The 21,971-nt window shown below is 38.4% G+C and overlaps 1 protein-coding gene across 2 annotated transcripts in view; it reads right to left on the minus strand.

Moving 5' to 3' along the window:
* Positions 1 to 10,046, minus strand: part of ARPP21 (cAMP regulated phosphoprotein 21) — a 152,461-nt gene extending 142,415 nt beyond the window's left edge. For both annotated transcript variants that reach the window (XM_080797440.1, XM_080797439.1), the window contains exon 1: positions 9,168 to 10,046. The gene's annotated coding sequence lies outside the window, so the exon portion shown is untranslated. The remainder of the gene's footprint in view (positions 1 to 9,167) is intronic.
* Positions 10,047 to 21,971: the final 11,925 nt, after the last annotated feature.

The raw sequence follows: 21,971 nt of genomic DNA on the forward strand, positions 1-21,971 counted from the left end.
AGCCTGAGATATGAAGAAGGGCCTCCTTGTGAGAGACCAGACAATCCCGAGCATCATTACAGTGCCACATACAAGGGCACGCCGTTGTTCTCTTTTTCAGAAAGATGAATGTCAAGTCCACTAAGCTGAAACTTTCAGGGAAAATACAATTAAAACTTAACTGGGGGATGATTTTAAGTCCTGAATATTAGATGCCTTCAACAATAGAAAGATCAATTTTTAATTCAACAAATTTTGATTAAATATCTGCCACATGCAAGCAAGGACTGCTAAGGACAGTGGAAAAATGTATTAGGAAATATGCTTTTGGGCCAACTTGCTTTTTTGCTTAATGTGAGTTAGTGAGATGACTCTAAGTATGAATATTATGCAGATTCTAGCTATAGGTATAGATACAGATATATGCCAATTGCAGATATTTATCATATATCTGATAGACAAGATCTATAAGATACATCTTATAATAAGATACATATGATGGAATATATATATATATACATGTATATATATAAAATACATAAAATCTGTCTACTCTTTCCTTGTTTTTAGTTTGTTTCTCAGCAAATATCAGAATACCAAAGGATTGTAAATTTATTCTCAGATGTCTTCTGAGAATTTTCATTACATAACTTTCTGAGTGTGTTCTCCTTCAGAAGAACGACTGATATTCAAATTATAATAGAAAATAAAGCTCAATTATTTAACAACCTCATTGTTTTGCACAGCTCACCTTCTCCTGCACTGAACACTCCTCATGGTTCCCATTTCCTGATGAGGGAACCGACTGATTAAATCCCAGTTATGAGCGGAGTTTCTCCCCTCCTCTGGCCACTTTCACACGAGTGCAGAAATGATTCATTTCAGCAACAGTAAGAGGGAATGCTTCAGGGTCAGAGGTCAGATCAGCTACTCAGCCAAAACAGCTCACTCAGTGCTTAGAAACCAAGCCTTCTGTGGGGGATCAGGGAGCCCACCAGCAAACCCAAGGCATCACTTGCTTTAACGTCTCAGATACAGTCCAAATCTACCACTTAAAAGCTTTCATCCATTAACATAGAATTGAAGTTTATTCCTTCACGGATCCCTTCCGAGCCTTTCTTGTTCAATGATTCCATTTTTTAGCCACCTCTTTTAGATGGTCACAATGATACAACTGAACTGCTTCAGAGAAACAATGTCTATATGTTCATTTTGTAGACAAACCTGAACTGGGCCACCCCTTCCCTTAAAGACTGACGCAAGGTGCCAGCCTTGTGATACATCAGGGTTCTTCTGCAGTGCACACTCCTGGAGTCGCTCTGACCTTCGCTTGGCTCTCCATATTTCACAGACAAAGAAAAAGAGTAAGCTAGTCTCCAGTGTTTACCACCAAAAATGTTACAGGGTAGGAAAAAAGAGCTGTACTCTAAATTACTCACCACCACCACCACAAGATCTTAAAGTTTGTCTTGACTATGCTGTCAGGTTAACTCTCTAAAGGTTTTCATATGAAAAGAGGATAGCTTCTTTTTAGTGCATCATACCTATGTGTCTGTGCTCAGCTCTTTGGTTCTGCTTCAACCCTTCAAGGCAGGCCTGATCCAGACTTTACAAATGAGAAAATCAAAGTAATGAGGAATTCACTCAATTGCTAAAGCTGCCTAACTAGTCATTTGTTTATACCGGATGGGCATCACTCACAATTTTACCTGCAGAAACTATGACGCATGGAGAGGTTTAGAGTCATGGCCATCGTCACACTGTTCCTTATGCAGACCCGGAAGCCAGACACTAGGACTGGATGTTCAGGTGCTAAACTATGTATTTACAGAGGTAAGTGGGGGAGTAGTCAGATGTGGATACAATACCATATTTAGGCCTTGTTTCCCAAGACCTTTTACTCCAGACCAAGTTTTGCACATATCTGTAACCTGCAGACCCCCGTGGAGGCTCGGCCGGTAAAGCCTGCCTTCACTGCACACAGCAAGTCACCTGCTGCCTCCCAGAGAAGCTCCGAGCGCACATCTGCTCTACATCCTCTGGGTTATTTTGAACCCCACTTTCCATCGGAAGCTCCACTGAATTCAAAACATCTCTCAGTCTGGAGTTCATGACATCATATCTGACAAACAAAAAACCAAAAAAACAACAACAAAAAAACCCAGACATTATGGTCCTTTGTGGAGTACAATAATCTCTCTTGGAGGGATATTGACATCCTTGTTCTAGAATATGTGTAATCGTTTTAATATATAAACTCTAACATTTAACTATGCATATATATGCCCTTATCTCGTGATGCTGAAAAAAAAAAACAATCTAAAAACTGGGTCATCCATTGCTGTGGATGAAGACAATAATTACTATAAAGATGAAGGCTTCCAGTTAGAGTGTCTAACTGCACTTAAGCAGAGAGCAACACGTGTACACGCAACATGATCGCTCGCTCTATTATTTTATCTTTTCAGGACTCTGTGAGTGATTATATGGAAATTTCAGGGTTGGAGAAAGGTTTTAATCTTCACAAAGGAATTAGCTGCCATGACCAAAGTTAAATCATCACCTAAGTAGGGGGAAAAAAAAAAAAAGGAGAAGAAGAAGAAGAATCTTTAGTACCAGCTGGCTGCCTGCAGTGGGATTTATGAATTCATCTTAGTGCTTATGCCTGTTATTTGGCAGTTTTCTAAAATTCCAGTAATACCAACATACCTAAGCAAGTTTAAAATAAACAAATATGAAACTATGTAATTTAAAAGTGTTACCTGATCATTCCCGTAAGCCAGATAAATGAAAAGGATCATAGATATGGTGGCAAGTTCATGACAATTAATGAATCTGGCAGAATTCAATAGCAATTTTAACTCAACTGTCTGTTATGTTGGCTTAAAGAGTCATCATCTAACCATAAACCTTAATCTTCTTTCTTTAAAATAAAAAAGAAAAGAAAGTTCCATATTTCTAATTGAAGGTTCTTCTTCTTCCTCTTCCTCTTCTTTTTTTTTTTTTTTTAACACACACGCTTTCTCTTTTTTAAAAATAGTTTTGTGAAGAACCAGTGAATATTTGAAGCTTGCAAATGCTGCAGAAATCTCGATTCTGTCACATACTCACATGGAGTCTACTCATTTTCTGTCCAAAAGCTCTTTGGTGATTAAATTGAGTCAAATGCCAGCAATGCTGGGATTTCCACCAAAGTCACATTTTAACAAACAAAATGCTGAGAAAAATATGTCAATGCAGAGGATAGATATTTTCGTATCAAAAAATATTAGAACTTTGGGTGAGGATTTTAGCTTGTGTTTCTAGAAGCATTTTAATCTATACTTTTTTTTTTAAATAAAAGCTACAAAAGCAATTTAATAGCTCTTTATTTTTCCTATTGAGTTCATGAACAAATAACAATAAAATAATCACGGGTAGCCCTGAATTCCAGGGAGTTTCTATGCCCTTCCTTCATCCTCTTTTGACCCATAGCTTGATTCTTCCAGGCTTCTGCGACAGTGATGAGATCACCTGAAAGCAACTCAAGGTATGGAACGGAGAATGCTAGGCCTTCTTATTTACAGGTCAAGGGATAGTATATTTGGACTGCCAGGACCTTAAAACTTTTTGAGGTTGTTGTCCCATTTTGTTCTCTAAATATGTTGAAACATTTACCTCAATTATTGGTGTTGCTTCCTAATTGCAACTAGATCAAAATATGTCAACATGAGTTTTTTTCCCCTGTAAGTATGATTCTAGGGACAACAATGTTCCAAAGTGAATACTGTATCTTAGCGATTAGAAGAAAAGCTGCTCATCTGGTTTCCACTTCCCTAGAGAAGGTTCTGGTTCTTATCTCAAGTATTTACTGCGTGATAGAGAATCACCGTAGGATCATACAAATGTAAGGGAATGCTCATTCATTATTAAGCATTCCTGCTCTAAGTCTAGTTAAGAATTCACGGAGTTCTTCTTTTGGATGTCCCTATCACAAGGACTTATTTCCTAGCTTGTGTGGGATTCAGGAAGAGATTACTGGTTTATCTTGGTAGATAAGCTTTGTGAATATGTCTCAGCCCTGCAGAGAAAAAGATTACACATTACACAACGTGATTCTGGGTGGAAACATCAACTGCAATATGCCAAATAAATCTCAAACTTTGCCAAAATATTTGAAATAAAAAGTGATGTAATTGTTTTCTTGTTAAAAATCTGAATTTTTCCTCTCAATTAAAACCATATTTCTTTTCAGTTATCTTAAAACCAATGTTATTATTTACAGAAGGGATTTTGTTGGCGAGATCTCAATACTTTGTGTGTTCTCCATGGTGGATTTCTAATTTACGAACTGTTGTGTCATTTTGAAGTAATGTGAAATGTTAGAATGTGATTAAGAGGCCTGTTCTTAAAAAGGGTGATTACCAGCAGGTCCCCTCTCCCCTTCACCTGGAGAAAATGACATTATTTTCTGGTGCTAGACAGAAGAAGCAATTGTAAAGTATGTTACTTTAAAAATGCATCCATTTATTAAGAATATGTGCTGTGAGTGAGACAATTTTAGACGAATTTTTCAGCATTTTAGTAAGTCAAAACTGCAATTTTATCCTAATAGGCATCATCTGATTATAAAACTCAGAAAAATCTTATATAACATTTGGCATGGACCCGTACGTTAAGCGGAGGTATAACAAACTGCCAGAAGAAATTTCCTTGGGAAAAGTGTGTGAAGGAATTCAAAATATTGATCTACTGTGGTCATAGATAGTGATTAACACTTGTTCCACCTGGCAACAGTCAGCTCTATGCCGACAGCTAATAAAGAAGAACATAACATAATACTAAGGATTCAGTCTGAAAGTAGAGAGTTAATTTGGTGTATTCAAGCCAATCCTTTTGTTTTTTTTTCAAAATGCTCTCCATTTTCCTAGTATAATGATTTCAATTCACTTTTTGGTTTACCTGTGCAGCTATTTCTGGGGGTGCAGAAATGTCCCAGTAATATTAGAGAAAGGTATATGCAAAATGTTACATGGGCATTCTATACCTTAAGAAAAGATCACCAGACCGCAGAGGATTTTGAGACAAAAAGGCAGCAAGGTTACTGAACATTAAACACTGCTGAATGAACTTGAATCTCCAGCCCAAGCAGTTTATTTTTTATCAAGAATATTATGCTTATGTATACAAATTAAATACTTTGTATCTCAGCTTATATCTGATACTTAGGGCCACGAAATGGTTGTGATGTAAATACAAGTAATAAATCCTGTGACCATGCAGGGCCACGTTTAATCCAAAATGAGCAAAATTAATTTAGATAAGGCACTAAAAAAAGCAATTTATTAGAACTTGACATAAATGTACCTTAAAGGAAACTAACACTCAGAAGCAAAGATAGCCTGAGAAAAACTAACCCAGTCACAGATACATCTTGCTAATATTCTTTACCTTTAATAGTCCTTCAGCACTTACTTATAGCACTGCTTGTAATTATTTATCATATTTAACTTTAAATGTTAGGGTGAAAAACCAAAGAAAGCAAAGTCAGCAGAAACATAGAGCCTCTGGAACCACAGATTCCCTAAAAAATAAAGATCCTTTGTCTAAAGAGAGGAAGCCTGTATTTTATAAGTTCATCTCTGACTTAAAATGTGTCCAGAACTTTCCAGGTGACATAATGCATTTCTAAGGAAGTCAATTCTTTTTCTGATTAGAAATTCACAAATTTCTAAACATGCTACCACCGTGTGGTACCAGTTAGAATGATGTCAGTACTTACCATTTGAAGAAATGATTTTCACTGTCCATATCATTTTTAAGACCCACATTCTCTCCTCACCTTGTCGCAAAGCAGATCTGAATTACATTAACTTATATGCAAATGGTTCATTTGCAATTTCCAACCTTATGGACTTCAAACTGTCTCCCAATCCTAATGAGAATCTTTAGTCACATTCACTTCTGTCTATGCTGTACCTTGTGTCTTCAGGGGCCGACTCATTCTACACTCTACTCATGTAAGTTATCATTATCTGGTCTACGGACAAAATTTACATTTAATTCAGATGAGAATGCCCACTGACTTGAGACTCTTGAGAAAGGTATCAGCATTGTGGTCCAAACAGCATGACCACTAAGGGCAATATTACAGCCAGCGTGTAATGATTATCCCCCTCTAGAAGTACAAAGTAGAAAACACAACAACAACAAATTAAAGTAACTCTTACAATGCATTTCTCTTAGTAGTTTATTTTGGGGGGCTTATTCTTCATAGAAATGGGCAAAACCTAGAAAAACTCTGCACATTGCTCTAATGGCTTTATTTAACAATAATTATATAACTCACTTCCCCACTTAATAAAAATTTCTCACTTTCTCTTATGTTTATTAATTTTTAAACTATTTAGGCATTTGTCTAATTAGCTTTGCTTTGAACAAAGATATAACCTGATTATAGCATCTTGTTAATATGAAAATGAATAACAGAGACCTTTCTGAGTGAACGTTTTCACTGTCTACCTCAAGACAGGTGTTCTGCATTATACAAACATTGCAGGCAGATGGCTTCTTCTATTTTACATGCTGTAACATTAAGATAATTCCCCACTCATTATATTGTTCCAAAAATTATTAGTGCTGCCTCTACTACCTACATTTTAAAAATACTTAACCTTCGATAAGATAAATGTATTGTGCTTATCTCAAAATAAGGAGAGGAAACAACTCAAATTTTCTACCAAGTTCAACCAAAACTTCCTGCTTCACTTAGTTGCCACAATTCTGGAACCAGACTCCAAGTTTATAAAAGAAAAACCCAAATTCACAAGGCAGAGCTTCAGGTTATAATATCTTAGAAGGATGTTAGTCATTTTATGCCCAGAACATTTTACAAGCTCCAGACCGTCCGCTAGAACAGTATTTTAGGAATCTGAAATTATTTCTGCACTTCTCACCATCCAAGAATCTGACAGCTTGTATGAAAAATAGTCTGTGTGCAGCAACTCCTTGGTTAGTATCTCCTTTAAGTTTTAAGGCATTCTAACGATTGAGTCTTCTTTCTAAGAATTACTGAAGAGGTTTATGAAAACACATCGCAGACTATTCATGTGTAATTATCTCACTAAAATCAACTGATTTGTTAGTACAATACATTAGGACTAATTAAATTACCATATCCAACAGCCAGTCTGTACCTTTTCATATATCCTTCTCCAGTATCCAAAACCATGCACTGCTCTGTCTTCCATCATGCTTCTTTTATTGCGGAGTGAGGCGCTCGCTCCTTCATTAAATAGCATTAAAAATAGACAGCAGAGAACTCCCCAGTGGAGCATGCTCTAACAGGGCTAATGCCACAGTTCTCAAGGTAACCATACTCAGCTGGGATCTAAGAGGGAAAGTCACTGGGAGATCAGCAATTTGCAAATCTAACCACTCACACAAACCTGTCTCCGTCTGAGTTGAATACTGTAAAAGAGAAAGCAGCGTGTAGTGGAATTAAGTCACTGAGAAGCTCAAAGTCAATTTCTGAAGCTGTAGAAGTTTCTTTAAATATGCCTTACTTCAACCAAGTGTTCTGTTAAGTAGGCGTTCACCTACAGCAATTGATCTATATTATTTATCAAATAACATAAATCATGTCAAGAGAAATGGAGCCATATATGCATAACATCTAAATGTCTTTCGAACTGCCTATAAACCAAATTATTTAAAGCAAACAAATAGTATTGAAAAGCGAGGACAGTAAGAGGTTAGCCTTCTGCATCTTTTCTGATGAAGTGTATTCCTTCAAGAATATCCTAAACTCATTCCCCAGAAAATTTAAAAATATTCTCTTAGTTGAAATGATCAAAAGAAGTAAAGGAATGTGATAAGAGAGGAAATACGAGATCAAACACAAATACATACCATACAAATCCATATAAACCTGAAGTGAGTGCATATATAATTTTTCACATGTGATCCACGTTAGGAAGGCAGCAGAAGCAATTACTACCGAAACAGTAGATCACTTGGCTATTTGAACAGAACATAGCTAGAGCTCGTGGCTTCCAAACGGCTGTCTTTTGTGAAAATGATGTTAACTAAAATCCTATTAAGACATACAAGTCCCGTGGTGACACAAATACAGAGGATCAAAGGAGTAGGTGCATTTATTTTAAAGTGTAAGTCAAAGGTTTGCTAACTTTTACCAAAAGAAAAATGATTTCCTGTCATCTCCATTTCTGTTTTCTTAAAACAATCATAGTGATTTTCATCTCCAAAGTAAGTGAGGCGGAGGTGGGAATCATTTGGAATTATTCAGCCTTTGAACGAAATCTTGTACAGATTCATTCAACTTTGGGAAATGTCATTCTTTTTGGAGAGTCTGAAGTGTCATACCAATAGCCTTTAAAAATCAAAAATCAAAATGGATATCTGCACTCTAAACACATTCTCAAGAAATGATTTCTACCAGCCTTGCATTGTGCTTACTAGCTTCCCACCCCTTTGTAACTTTCAATGCCCCCTTTGCTTTTCCTTGTAGGCTTGGATTCTGTCCTTATCTTGGATCTTAAGGAGGTGATCAAATACTAAGTCTGAGCAGCTGTCAGCAACCACATCCACTCCAGCTCTATTTCCATGCATAAACATTAACTGAGTCCATTTCTCTTCCTAAGAAACTTTCTAAATACATGATCAATTGAACTCAATTTCACCACCATATCGACAACCCCAGACAGAAGACATTAAGTTTAGAGTTTGCAATGAAACACAGATTTCAAACATGTAAAAAGAAAAGGTAACATCTTTCCCCCCAAAAGCCCTTGGGAGCCAGACCCTGAGTCCTGCAAGAACAACAAACTGATTACAACTTTTTTTGCCTCTTGCATAGTCTCTTTCAAATGAAATAACAGGGTCCCAAACTTTCTACCATGAAACCTGCATAAATCACTGTAGACTCCTCTGATGAAAAGAACTGCCCTTCTCAGCTCTCTTCCAGCTTTCTTGGTCTGCCTCATCTGGGGGAGGGGAGTCTACCCCTCCTTTGACGAAACATAAAAACACAATACATGTATAACATCAACAGTTTTCTACAAACATGAAGGAGAAATACAGACGAGAAACAAATCTAAAGAAAAACACAGATACACGGCAGAAAGGAGGAGGAAAAAAAAAATCACAAAAGACGTGCAATGTTCACGTCGGAAGACCTTGATTATTACCTTGACGGAACAGTGGGTATCCCCCCAGCGTCTTGGTGCCTTGATTAATTTGGTTTAGTTTTTGGTTTTTATTAATATTGTTTCTCAATGATTAAATTGGCTGGATTTGTTTGGTTTGGCTTGGCTTTTTTGTTTTGGTTTGGTTTTTGGTCGATTTATTTAACTGCTAGTAAAAGGAGCTTTCTGCAGAGTCGGCGGCTGGGATCCACGCGCAGCTGCGGCGACCGTGGTGGCTTTGGCTGGCGACCCCGCTGCCCCCGCTGCTTGTCGCTGCTCCGGACGAGCTCAGGGGGCGCCGCCGCCGCCTTCTCTGCTCGGCTGGCTTCGGGAAGTGAATGAGCCCCCGCCTCCTGTCTGCCAGTCTGTCCCTCTGCACGTCTGTCTGCCAGACTGTCGCTCAGCCGGGCAGCTCAGCGCTGGATTCTCGCTCTCCTGCGCTCTGCTCTCGGAGCTGCCACTCTCGCCGGCTGACAGTCCGCGCGTGTGTCGGTCTGTCCGTTCCTCGGCGTGTCTCGGTCGTACTAGCAATGCAGGGTCCCTGTTCCCGTCTTCTGTGCCCGCATCGCTCTCCAGCTCCCACTCAGTGCCCCGGCCGCTTCCTTCGGACAGCGGAGGGCGTCTGGAGGGGAGGGTGCACGCGAGTGCTGCTCGCTCGCTCTCTCTTCCTCTCTCTCTCTGCCTTTCGCGCCCTCTTCCTCTCTCCCTGTCTCTCTTTCTCTCCCTCTCTCTCTCTCCTTCTGCTTCTCCTTCTCAGCGTTCTGCTCTCTCCGACTCAAGCTGTCTAACTGCTCCCACCTGTCCGTTGCTCTGTCACTCTGTCGTCCCACCCCGAGCCAGTCAGCCTCCGTCCGTCCCTCTGTCCCGCGCCCCTGCCTCCCCGCCTCCGCCGCCTGCCCCTCCGCCAGTCCCTGCCCTCCCACGCGCCCGGCTCCTCCCCGCAGCCCCGGCCGCATCTGTCCCCGCCCGGGCTGCAGCCTCCAGCCCCCCGGACAGCCACACCCGGAAGCCTGCCGGGGCCGGGCGCCCGCGGGGAGCCAGGGCCTCTGCCACTGGGCGCGGCCGGAGTTGGCAGAGTCGGAGAGCGGGCACCTGCCCGGTGCGCCCCGCGCGCAGTGCCATCCATTCCCCCGGCAGTTCTCTCCGCCAGCCCCGAGGCTGGAGACAAAGCGCCGGAGCCACGCGCGGCAGCGTGAGCGTCATTAATCAGAGGGAAAACTGGCACGCTGTCCCCTGCCCCTCTCCGCCGCCTCCCCGCTCCCCGCCCCCATGCCCGAGCCCTCCAGCGTACCTCTCCCGGGGGCACCTCCGACTCCTGCGGACACTTGCCCAAGCCCAGCTCACTCCCTTCCTCCGCTGCTCACTCTCCCGGCCAACTCTGCAGAGAATATCCCACAATAATAACACCTCACTCCACCCAAATGAATCCGTAGCCTCCGAGCTCTCAGAGATTCTCGGCTTCGAGCAAGACCAAAAGTCCGGGCGTGCAGCGCCAAGTGCACTCCCTGCGGGCGACTGCCCAGACCGCTGCCCACCCGAGCGCCGATTTAGAATCACAGCGGTGCGGCAGAAACCCGGGAAGGGTAGGGCGTGGGGCAGGGAACAGAGTTGACATCCGAAGAAATTAAAGCTCTGCATTTCCCGTTTGTTCTGGAGATGTGCTATTTTTATTATCTGTAATTCATTTTTTTTTTCATTGTCTCGGGGCACACACTACCAAAAGAAAAAAAAAAAAAAAAGGAATCCTGGAGGAACGGGGATACATTTCCGGAATACCGCCCACCCTTCCTGAGTGAATGTAGAGCCTACTTTTCCAACATTATAGGTCACCAGCCAAGATATATCACTCTGGCTTTCTGCCCCCAGCTGAGAGTAAGGCATTTGCTTCTGGGATTCTTTGCTAGGTTGTTATTAATGTGAAGCAAAATTATAGTTGTACACGCCTGCATGGAATTGCCAAAGCTCATTTTGACAGTATCCAGCATTTCAGTTTCTAAAACGTAGACGCTGAATAACTATGGATCTGGTGCAATGAACGCCCCATCCCACAATAAATTGAAGAGGAGAAAATCAACTTTCACCAGCTGCAATTAGTTGCCCCGTGAATAGACAACAAATAAATAACTGGCATAAACCATGCCATGAAAATGTCCATGTCCTTTTAGTTTCGTTTATTGGCATCCATTCTAATGACAGACATTATAAACAGATTGATTAAGGGATATGCCTTCTACTCTTTATAGGAATGTAATTTCAACAGCTGTATCCGTGTTCACATATACTAAGATACTGATCAAAAATATCACACAGATGATATGTGTAGTTCTAGAAAATGCTATAAAAACAGGATAATATTGTACTGGTCCTTCATGAACAGATAATTATTTTCCAAATATTAGAAATTGTCTCCCTTAGGGATCAGCTCTTGCTGGAATAAAAATGAATCTGCTGTATAAGGTTTCTGCAAATGAGGCTGGAAGAATTTAAGACCCTTATGTTGATCTATTTTCTGAGGATTTCTACTCATCAGTGCCCTCCAAAAGCATTTTGACAGGCATTTCGCAGCCCCCTCCTGCCAGCCATATGAATCCAAGGGAAAGTTAACAAAAAGGTATTTCTATTCTCTTTTCCTTTCTTTCATCTTAAGTCATGTTCTTAAAAAACCTACTTTTCTTTTGAGGGAAACTGTTGTGCCAAGTTGTTATGTGTCATAAATTTACACAGTTGAGACTGTATGGGAAGAGGGTCAATGTACTTGATTTTCCTTCTGGCAGAGCTACACCTAAGCATCTCTTGATCCATCCATCTTGAATGGATGGATGGGTAATCTACTAACAAGAAACCTTAACAGCTTGCTTTTAACACAAAGTTTTCCTAGAACAAATTAGATCTCATTCTGAGAGTTGACCAAAAAAAAAAAAAAAAGAAAAGAAAAGAAAAAGAAAGAAACTCTATTCTAGACTGAATATAGAAATTGTACAAATTGAGTAGGGTGAGGGGAGACTCAATCAGTACCATTAGCAATGATTATGTAAAAGAACAAAATGGAATATTTTAAGAACTTCAGTGTGTTAAGCCTATGACTCCTGATGTCGGCTTGGGTCATGATCTCAGGGTCCTAGGATGGAGTGCCATGTCAGGCTCCCTGCCCAGTGGGGAGTCTGCTTGAGGATTCTCTCCCTGTCCTTCTGCCTCCACCCCTTGCCCCCCTCATGCTCATGCATGCACTTGCAAGCTCTCTCTCTCTTCAAATAACTAAAATAAATATTTAAAAGAAAGGAAGAAAGGAAGAAAAGAAAGAAGGAAAGGAAGGAAGGACAGGAAGGAAAAGAAAGAAAGAAAGCCCAAGAAGAAGAACGTTAACTTGCTTCAACTAAACTTTTCTACTGGGGCACCTGGGTGGCTCAGTCAGTTAAGTGCTAGACTCTTGATTTCGGCTCAGGTCATGATCTCAAGATAGTAAGATGGGCCCTACTATGGGCTTTGCAATCGTTATGGAGTCTACTTGAGGTTCTTTCTCTCTCTCTCTCTCTCTCTCTCATTCTCTGCCCCTCCCCCCACTTGTACTCACTCTTTCTCTAAAAAAATAAATAAATAAAACTTTTTTAAAAAATTTCTACCTGTTCTCATAATACCTTGCTAAAAATTAAGAACTGGAGAAAGTTCAAGTTTATCCAAGGCCAGGCAGATAATCAGCATTTGGCTCTCTAATTTTAAATTTTGTGTCCCGGTGTGGGACTGAAATATGCTTCTGGGAATTATAGGACAGGCAGTTAGCAATAGGTGATTCTTCTAGATATTCAGATAGCGTATTTCCCTAAACACTTTGAAACAGTTGCCATTCTTTCTGGTCCTTGGCCTGTCACGTATTAACTACTACTAAACTCACAGAAACCGCTGTGTACCTTATTGGGTCTCTGGGTAACAGATTCACAATGCCAGTTGTCAAAGTGTTTATGCACTGAAAGCATCCCAACTTTAAGGATCAGAAGTAGTGGTAGTGGGGACAGAGAAAGTTGTGCTGTGACTGCTTTCGACTAGATGCTTTTAAATTTATTTTGTGTCAGATTGAAATGAAAAAACATACATGTAATCAGGTAACCCCAGCTTGGGGAGTTGAGCTCACCTACACACTGGCAAACATCTAAGATTGTCGACAAGCTCCTTTAAACACATATTCCCTGAAGACACTAAATTAGTGCCCTTTAATGAAGCTTCCAAATTGGATTTTCAAAAGAAGGCAAATTGCTAAAATAGCCCAGCTACCTTTATAAGCACCTTTTCAGCTGAAGCGAGAAGTGGAATTTCCATGCTATTGAACTTCCATCATTCCTCAACAATTAGGCTGGGAGGAACGCCCCTTTAGGGCATTCTCCCCACCACAGTAAAGGCTCACAAATCCCTGGAGAGACTTCTCATTTGCCCTGTTTTCAACAAAACCGTCTAGGGTCTATTAAATACCAGCCTTGGGTTTAAAGCCGTACAAATATGTGTGGTGCAGAAAAGCAGGGGAATTAGAAGGGGAGGGGGAGATTTGCATTTCGACCAGAAAAGTTTAGTTCCCCATTCTTATTTTGTGCAAAGCCAAAATAACTCTAAAACACATTTCAGAACATCAACAAAGAATGTTACATCACGTATGCATCTGAGCATGAAGAAATGTCACGATCAAAAACAAAGAGGAATTGGGAGACTGGAAACCAAATGTTCTGATGGCACAGATCCCTGGACGGGCAGCCATGTTTCCTCCGTAGTCTGCTGTGCGCTGTATAAGAAAATTATCTCCATGAACCCTCGGCATTCTCCCAGGCAGACCACAAACGAACACTGTCCTGCACACGCACACAATGAGGCTTTGCAGGGAAGGCAAAACAAGAAAATTCCTCAAAAATGAATGTGTGTAGTATTTTCAAGTCAATGCATCTAAATCAGGAGGGACAAGAAGAAGAAAAGGAGGAAACAAGTCAAGAGATATTTCGAAAACCTGTCACGAAAACATCTGAGCCCCAAAAGACTAGAAAGGCTGTTGCCTAAATCGCGTTATTTCTTTTCCACATCTCTTGGGATAGAAATGCCGGCATTCGGACACATCCTTTAGTATTTGGGGGTTTTGTCCTCCTGTCCCCCAGAACACTCTGTTGTCTTCCTTCTCTTCACTCTTTGCTCTGAGGGACCCAGGGCTTTGGCGGGGTTGAGGCATATGCGGCCGGCAGCAGGGCTCAGGATGTAGGAGCTCTTTCTGACTGCAAAGCAGGTGTGTGCAGGCAGGATGACCAGCAGGCCCGGCTACCTGGCCAGCGTTCGCACTCCCCTCCGGGACCCGCTTCAGCAGGCAGTGTTCTCAGCCTCCTATGGAACTGACACAAAATGGTTTTGATTTTTAAAAACTGAGCCCAGAAATGAAGCAGAAGCAATGGGAGTATATAGGAGGAGAACAGAGGTAAATGTTAGCCTGCTGAAATGCGTGGAATGATTACCGAGAGTATAACCTCACATTTGCCAAAGCTCCGTGCATCATCCCGCCTCTATTCTCACATTCCTGTTCCTGAGATACAGCATTTTCCTCCATAATGAACATCGCTCTCTTTTTCACTCAAAGGAAGACAAAGGTTACCAAGTTATTCAGAACTTGGAATAATATAGTTGGCTTCTCGACAGATAATATTAAAAGGTCTATGAATTAGCCACTAGAATAAAGCAGCTACAACCCATCTCTAATGAAACACAGAACATTTGCATTTTAAAACTGTGCTTCGTAACTTAAAATAGTGTGTGTGTGTGTGTGTGTGTGTGTGTGTGAAAGGTGAAATATATCCACCATGTTCGTATTTCAACAGAGTACTAAGATCTTACTGGAAACCGGATTGGAGGCCAATACCTGGCATCTGAAGAAAACATTATGGAGATTTGTAATTCTGCATGAATGTACAGCTTGTTCTCCAAAGCTACTCTTTGAAGAAAATTTCTCTCTCTCTTTTAAAAATAAATGTACATTTGCAAAATCTATAGAGTCTTAGTATAAAAAAAAAAAGTTGAGGGTCAAAATTTAAAAGGAAGAAAATAAAAATATCTCAAAATACCACCACCCAAACAGCTATCACTTTGGTGCTTAGCCAATCTCTGTGCATATATATCCACAAATATAAAGCAGTGGTTTACATAAATGTTGCATTGCAAAATGATTTACTTTATAATCTGCTCCCTGCTCTTTCTTTACTTTAGAATAAGTCATGAGAGTTCTTTCCATGACATTGACTATCCCAAACATATTAATGAGAGCATAGCAGCCTATTAAATACAAAATATGTGTGCATTATACATAAGTGAAAACTACTGGTGGGCGTGGTTTCCAGATTGGAGAATTATCTCTTTTGTGGAAATCTTGAACATTTGGATTGCTCATCAAAAGTACCTATACTTTACATTTTGGCATAACACTAGATATAAAGATGATATATCAGTTTCAAAATATCTTTTGATAATTGATCTGTATTAAAGATATTTCCTTCCTGGTATAAACTTTATAGATTTAAAAATAAATCTAACATTAAAAACATATAAAACAGTTTTATGTGCATATTTTGTATTAAACTAAGGCAAAAATATTTGGTATGGAAAGAGAATTGAATAAAAATTCTGTAAGCTTACTAATTATCTTTTGGCTTCAGACTTTTCTCTTAACACAGATACCACTTTTTTTTCCTATAAAAAAGATAAATATTTGAGGAAGTTGTGCGAACCTCTACAGACCAAGAAGCTGTAATTTGGTGGACTGCAGATCTGTCTTCTTTTGCTCCAGAAATAAAGCCAGTCCTTAGGAACCATGGGCAAACCTCCAAACCATTATTTTGATCCTTTTTCCTTGCTTATCATTTTAATCACTTGGACTCCACAGAGCCAAAAATCACTAATTTGACTAACATTACCATATATTTATCCTTCCACTCTCAGGAGTGGGGCGCAGACACAGATATAGAGGAATACATTTAAAAACTGGAAACCTCAGTGGGAGAGAAAATGATGAGAGAGGACTCATCGGCCTAACCATTCAAAGTTACTTTCCTGTTACTTCACATCATTATAATCCGTGATTCGTCATATCCAGTACTTTCCTTCCTAGACATGAAGGATACATCACTCCTCAACCCTCTAGCGGTCGGTTGAGGCATGGTGACATGTTCTCACCACGATACGTGAACGGAACTGATACACACCACCTCCGGGCTGATGCAATGAAAAGCCTCCAAAATTCTCCAGGTCCTCCTTGACCCCCAAACGTCCCGACATTCTAGCTGCATGATGACGGAGTCTCCATCTGCCTGGGTCCCTGAGTGACTATGTGGAGCAGATTCCGCACTGTCGTATAATCAGACACATAAACTGAACAAGAAAAAAATATCGTATTTTGAGCCGCTGAGTTTTGGGGATTGTTTGTTACTACACCTCCCTGACTTATAAACTCTGTGCTTGTTTAACAACATGTGAGAGAGTAAAATCTATCATAGGGAGCAGAGGCGGGACTGGGATTCAGGAGACAAGAATTTTGGTCTTACCTCAGCCACTAAATCACCATGAGACTTGAATAAATCATTTCTACCTTAAGGCCTCACTTACTTTTCATTTCTGAATTTCTAAGATGAGATGATAACACTAAGTGTCGATCTAACCAATATCACACTGTTCTAATCATGGTGTTATATTAAGGCTTGATATCTTCCAGGCAAAACCCTATTCTTCTCTCTCTCTCTCTCTTTTTTTTTTTTTTTCGGACTTACTGAGGTATACGTGACAATATAAGATATAAGATATTTAAAGTGTACATCATAGTAATTTGATATATGTATACATTGAAAAAGGATTCCCACCATCTAATTAATTAACATATCCATTACCGTACATATTTATCCCTTTCTTTGAGAATTCTTATTTTTTTTTTAAGATTTTATTCAGAGAGAGAGCAAGAGAGAGATTGGGAGAGAGATGGGAGCAAGTGAGGGGAGGGGCAGCAGAATCTGGAGCAGACCACACACTAAGTGGGGAGCCCTAACCCACAACCATGAGACCATGGCCTGAGCCAAAATCAGTCAGATGCTCAAATGACAGAGCCACCCAGGTGCCCTGAGAATTCTTCTTTTTGATAATTATGCTGGCTATATGTTTTAACTTTACTCTGTGTCTTTCATTTGAATTCTAAAAATAGCCTAGAAAATTTTATAACACATTTTCCCAGTATTTTTTTTTTTGTATTGATTTTATAGATTGGTTAGAGGAAAACTGGCATCTTTGCTTTGTCTTCCCAAGTGTGAATATGATCCATATATTTCATTTTTCAGTTGTTTTTTTAGTGTCCCTTGGTATTTATCCATATTATTTTGTTATGACCCCATTAATTTCTAAAGTTGTTTCATTGTACCATCTCTTACCTAATTGTTGTTAATATTGCCAGAAATTTTGTAGTACCTCTTCCAAAAAACCAGCTTTAAAAAAAATTTACAAGTTTTATATATATTTATACATATATATGTATATAAATAAAGATTTATTTATTTTACAGAGCACAGACAGGCAGAGTGGTGAGCAGAGGGAAAGGGAGAGGGAGAAACAGGCTCCTGTCTGAGCAAACAGCTCCATGCAGGGCTTGATCATGTGGTCATGTTGGTCATGTGGGGCATAAGCCTGGGATTATGACTTGAGCTGAAGGTAGATGCTTAAACAACTGAGCCACCTAGGCATCCAAAGAATATATTTCTTCTGTGAGATAAATATCTTATTTCTATTTCATCAAGTCCTTCATATGCATTTTTCTTTCCATTACTTGGGGGTTTGTTCAATTATTATTATTTGATAGCCTCTTAAGGAATAAGCTTAGCTCATTAAATTGTAATATTTCTTATTTCCTTTTACACATACATAATATATATTTTTTATCTGAGTAGATTTTAGCTGCATAAGAAAAGGTTTACCATTGTACCTTCTTATCATTTGACTGTGTTTTATAATTCCCATTATAAGTCATTTTCATCCTGCAGACCATATGAAGGACTTTATTCTCTTTAATTTTAGTTTATAAAGGTATTATTTTTTAGGGCAGATTCACTTTTTATTATTGGGCTTTAATTTTATTTCATTTTAGTCAATGACTTTGAATTTGTTGAACTCTTAAGATCTAGGATATGAACAATTTTTGTTACTAGTCGATGTGTTCTTGAAAACAATGCATGCTCTCTATTTAGTACAGGGTTCTATATAAATCTATTAATTTGGATTTGTAAAATTAAACTCTTTTGTATTTTTTAAAATATCTATTGTCCTTTCAATTCTGATGGCTGGATTTATCTGTTTCTGAGAGAACTGTGCTAACATATTCGAATAGTCTTACGGATTTGTTAATTTTTTTGATCATTTCAATTTTGCTTTACACATTTTTATGTCGTTTTGTTAGATGGATACAAATGTACAAATAATGTTTTCTTGACAGATCGTTTTTTCAATATCAAGTATGCTTTTTGTATCTATTAATGATTTTACATTAGATTCTATTTTGTCTACCATTAATAGACATTAGAAGTTTTAGCTAGAATATGCGAATATATACTTCATTCACTTCAAATTTTCTGTATTATTTATGTGTATTTTCTATGCTGTAGTCATGTACCATTTAAAAACATAAAACTGGGGTGCCTGGGTGGCTCAGTGGGTTAAGCCTCTGTTTTCAGCTTGGATCATGATCTCAGGGTCCTGGGATGGAGCCCTGCATCAGGCTCTCTGCTCAGCAGGGAGCCTGCTTCCTCCCTCTCTCTCTGTCTGCTTCTCTGTATACTTGTGATCTCTCTGTCAAATAAATAAATTAAATCTTTTAAAAAAATAAAAATAAAAACATAAAACTGATGTCTTTTACAAAATATAATCTCAGGGTTTGTTTTACAGTTTGTTTTCATTTATTTTACTAGGGACTTCATATATATATTCATATATATATAATATAGTCATATATATGTGTATATATATATATACATACACACATTTAATCTGAAGACTCTTCCTTTTTTAGTTCTGGCAAATTTCCCAGATTTTTTATTGCCTCTTCTTTATTTTCTCTTTTTCTGAGACTCATATATGATATGAGCTGTAGTTTTCCTCTTTATGAAATTTCCTTATCTTCTCTTATCCTTATGCACAGATTTCTGAATGATTTCCTCATATCTAATTTTGCTATTTTCCTTTACAGTGTGTTTAGTATTCTTCTTTAACCATCTATTGATTTTTAATATCATTATTGCAACAACTATATATGTTATATTTTATTCTAAAATTCTATTTTGTTTATTTCCAATAGTCCATTACATGTGCCTAAATTAGGTAGATCTATAGTTTTTCCTTCTTAAGTTTTCCTTATCTATTGCAAGTATCAGAGCAATAATTAGAATCATATAGTTAATGTACTAACTGACTTTCCATGATTTTCTGTAACTATCTGACAGTAAGAATATGCTCAAGTAAGACTTTAGCCTCCAGGATAAAGAGTTTTCCAAACAAACAAAAACTAAAGGAGTTCGTGACCACTAAACCAGTTATGCAAGAAGTATTGAAAGGAGCTCTTTGAGTGGAGAGGAGAGACCATAAATGAAAGTAGAGATGTAGGAAACACAAAAACAGTAAAAGTGAATTTTGCTGTAAAAGATCAGTCAAGGAATTCACACACACACACACACACACACACACACACAGGATACAAAATAAAATAACAAGGGCCTAAAGTATGAATACAAAGAATTATCTGTATTAAAGACTGAGTTTGATGGCTTGATGAAAAGTAGAATTTAAGGATACATTACAATTTCAAGTATGATTGCTGGCATATCCTGCTTTTCTAGTTTTTCTTGTGCTAAAATTTTAACTTTATGTTTTTCAAGAAAAATTTCACTTTTTTTCCCACATTTTCATGATTATTGGTATATAGTTGTACATTTTATTCTTCCACACATTAAAAAAGTTACCTACTGCTATAGTCATGCACTTTTTCTTTCCTCATACAACCTTGTCAAAACAAGGGGTGCATGAATGGATGAATGGATATGCCGGTATCAAACCAAGGACACCAACTGTGGTTCTGTGAACTGTCATCTCTGCAACTGTCACTGAGCTTTGTTACTTTTAAAAAGCTATCACCTTTGGGAATGAAACCCCTTCAAAGCTTCTTACTTGTGCAGTAAAGGTTTAGGATTACATCCTCAATTTAATCCCTCTTCCATCTAAAGTTCCTTTTCCACAATTGTTAATGCACTAATGACACCCCCTTTGTAATTTCCCTATGCAATTTTGTCCTTTTTATGGCTTCAGGCCAGAGAGAAGAGGCTTCAGTGTACACCTAGCATGCCATGGTAAAATTAACTGCACATTTTTTTTTTTTTTAGGTTTTTATTAGCAAGGAGAGCAGCTCATAAGTCACTCTTTCCCAAAAAGATTTACGACACTATAACCTAGATTTACATTAAAAAACACATCACTTTTTTGATAATTTACCCCTGGCAAACATATTTGCTTGGTTGGTCTATGCCAAACAGGTCAAAGATAAACATTTATATAAATATATATTTACACATACACACATATATAACGGCATATATTATAGCACATATATTATATATACAAGCTCCCAGCATGTTTTTTGATAGTTGTATAGCTTTGGATCTAGCTTCAAGATTTTTCTTTTTAGTTGTGCTAGTCTGCTTCTTAAAATATGCATTGGTATGTGTGTGTGTATTTGGCTATATCACATGACATATGTATAACATATATAATATACACTATGTATCATATTATATATTACATATACTGTGTGTTTTATATTATACATGTGCATATAAATATTTGTATACATATTCACATTTATGTATTCACACAATGAATGCTTTAAATATGTAACACAGTATAACATGGAATATATATTATATAAATATGAAATATTATAAATTATGTATAATTAACACACACATATAGATACACAAAAATATACATTAATATTTTTGACAAGTTTCTTTGATGTTTGTTTGTGTAGCTTATTTTATCTGTTAAGGTAGTGTTCAAGCTTACTCCTGACATAGCCTTAAACTCACCAGAAACCAAATATATTCTCTTTGGCCTAATTAAGAGCAAATTTTATCCAGTAATTTAAAAAAATCAGGGGTGTCTGGGTAGCTCAGTGGGTTAAGCCTCTGCCTTTTGCTCAGGTCATGATCTCAGGGTCCTGGGATTCAGCCCTGCATTGGGCTTTCTGCTCAGTGGGGAGCCTGCTTCCCCCTCTCTCTCTCTGCCTACTCTCTCTCTGTCAAACTAAAAAAACAACAACAACAACAACAAAAATCAGATACTGTGATTTTCAGCTCTAGAGTTTCCATTTTATTCTTTTACAGTTTGTATTTCTTTGCTGAGGTTTCTTATCTATTTATTCATTGCATGTATATTTTCCCTTAGCTCATTTAGCTTGGTTATGATCACTGCTTTAATGTTATTTACTAATTCCAAAATCAGGACTATTTGGAAGTCAGCCTTCATTGATTTTTTTTTTTTTTCTCTTGAAAACGAGTAACATTGACTGCATATTTGAATACCAAACAATTTTGGATTGTATCATGTATCACATGAATGTTACATTGTGGAGATACTGTGTTGTATTATGGCCCAATAAGGAGTGTAGATATTTTGCTTTAGCAGATAATTAACTTGGGCTCCAATTGCACACTCAATTGTTAAGTAAGCAGCTGAAATCTCAGTTTTTTTTTTTTTAATTGGACTTCTAATAAGCTG

This window comes from Martes martes, assembly GCF_963455335.1.
Source record: "Martes martes genome assembly, chromosome: 1".
Taxonomy (NCBI): domain Eukaryota; kingdom Metazoa; phylum Chordata; class Mammalia; order Carnivora; family Mustelidae; genus Martes; species Martes martes.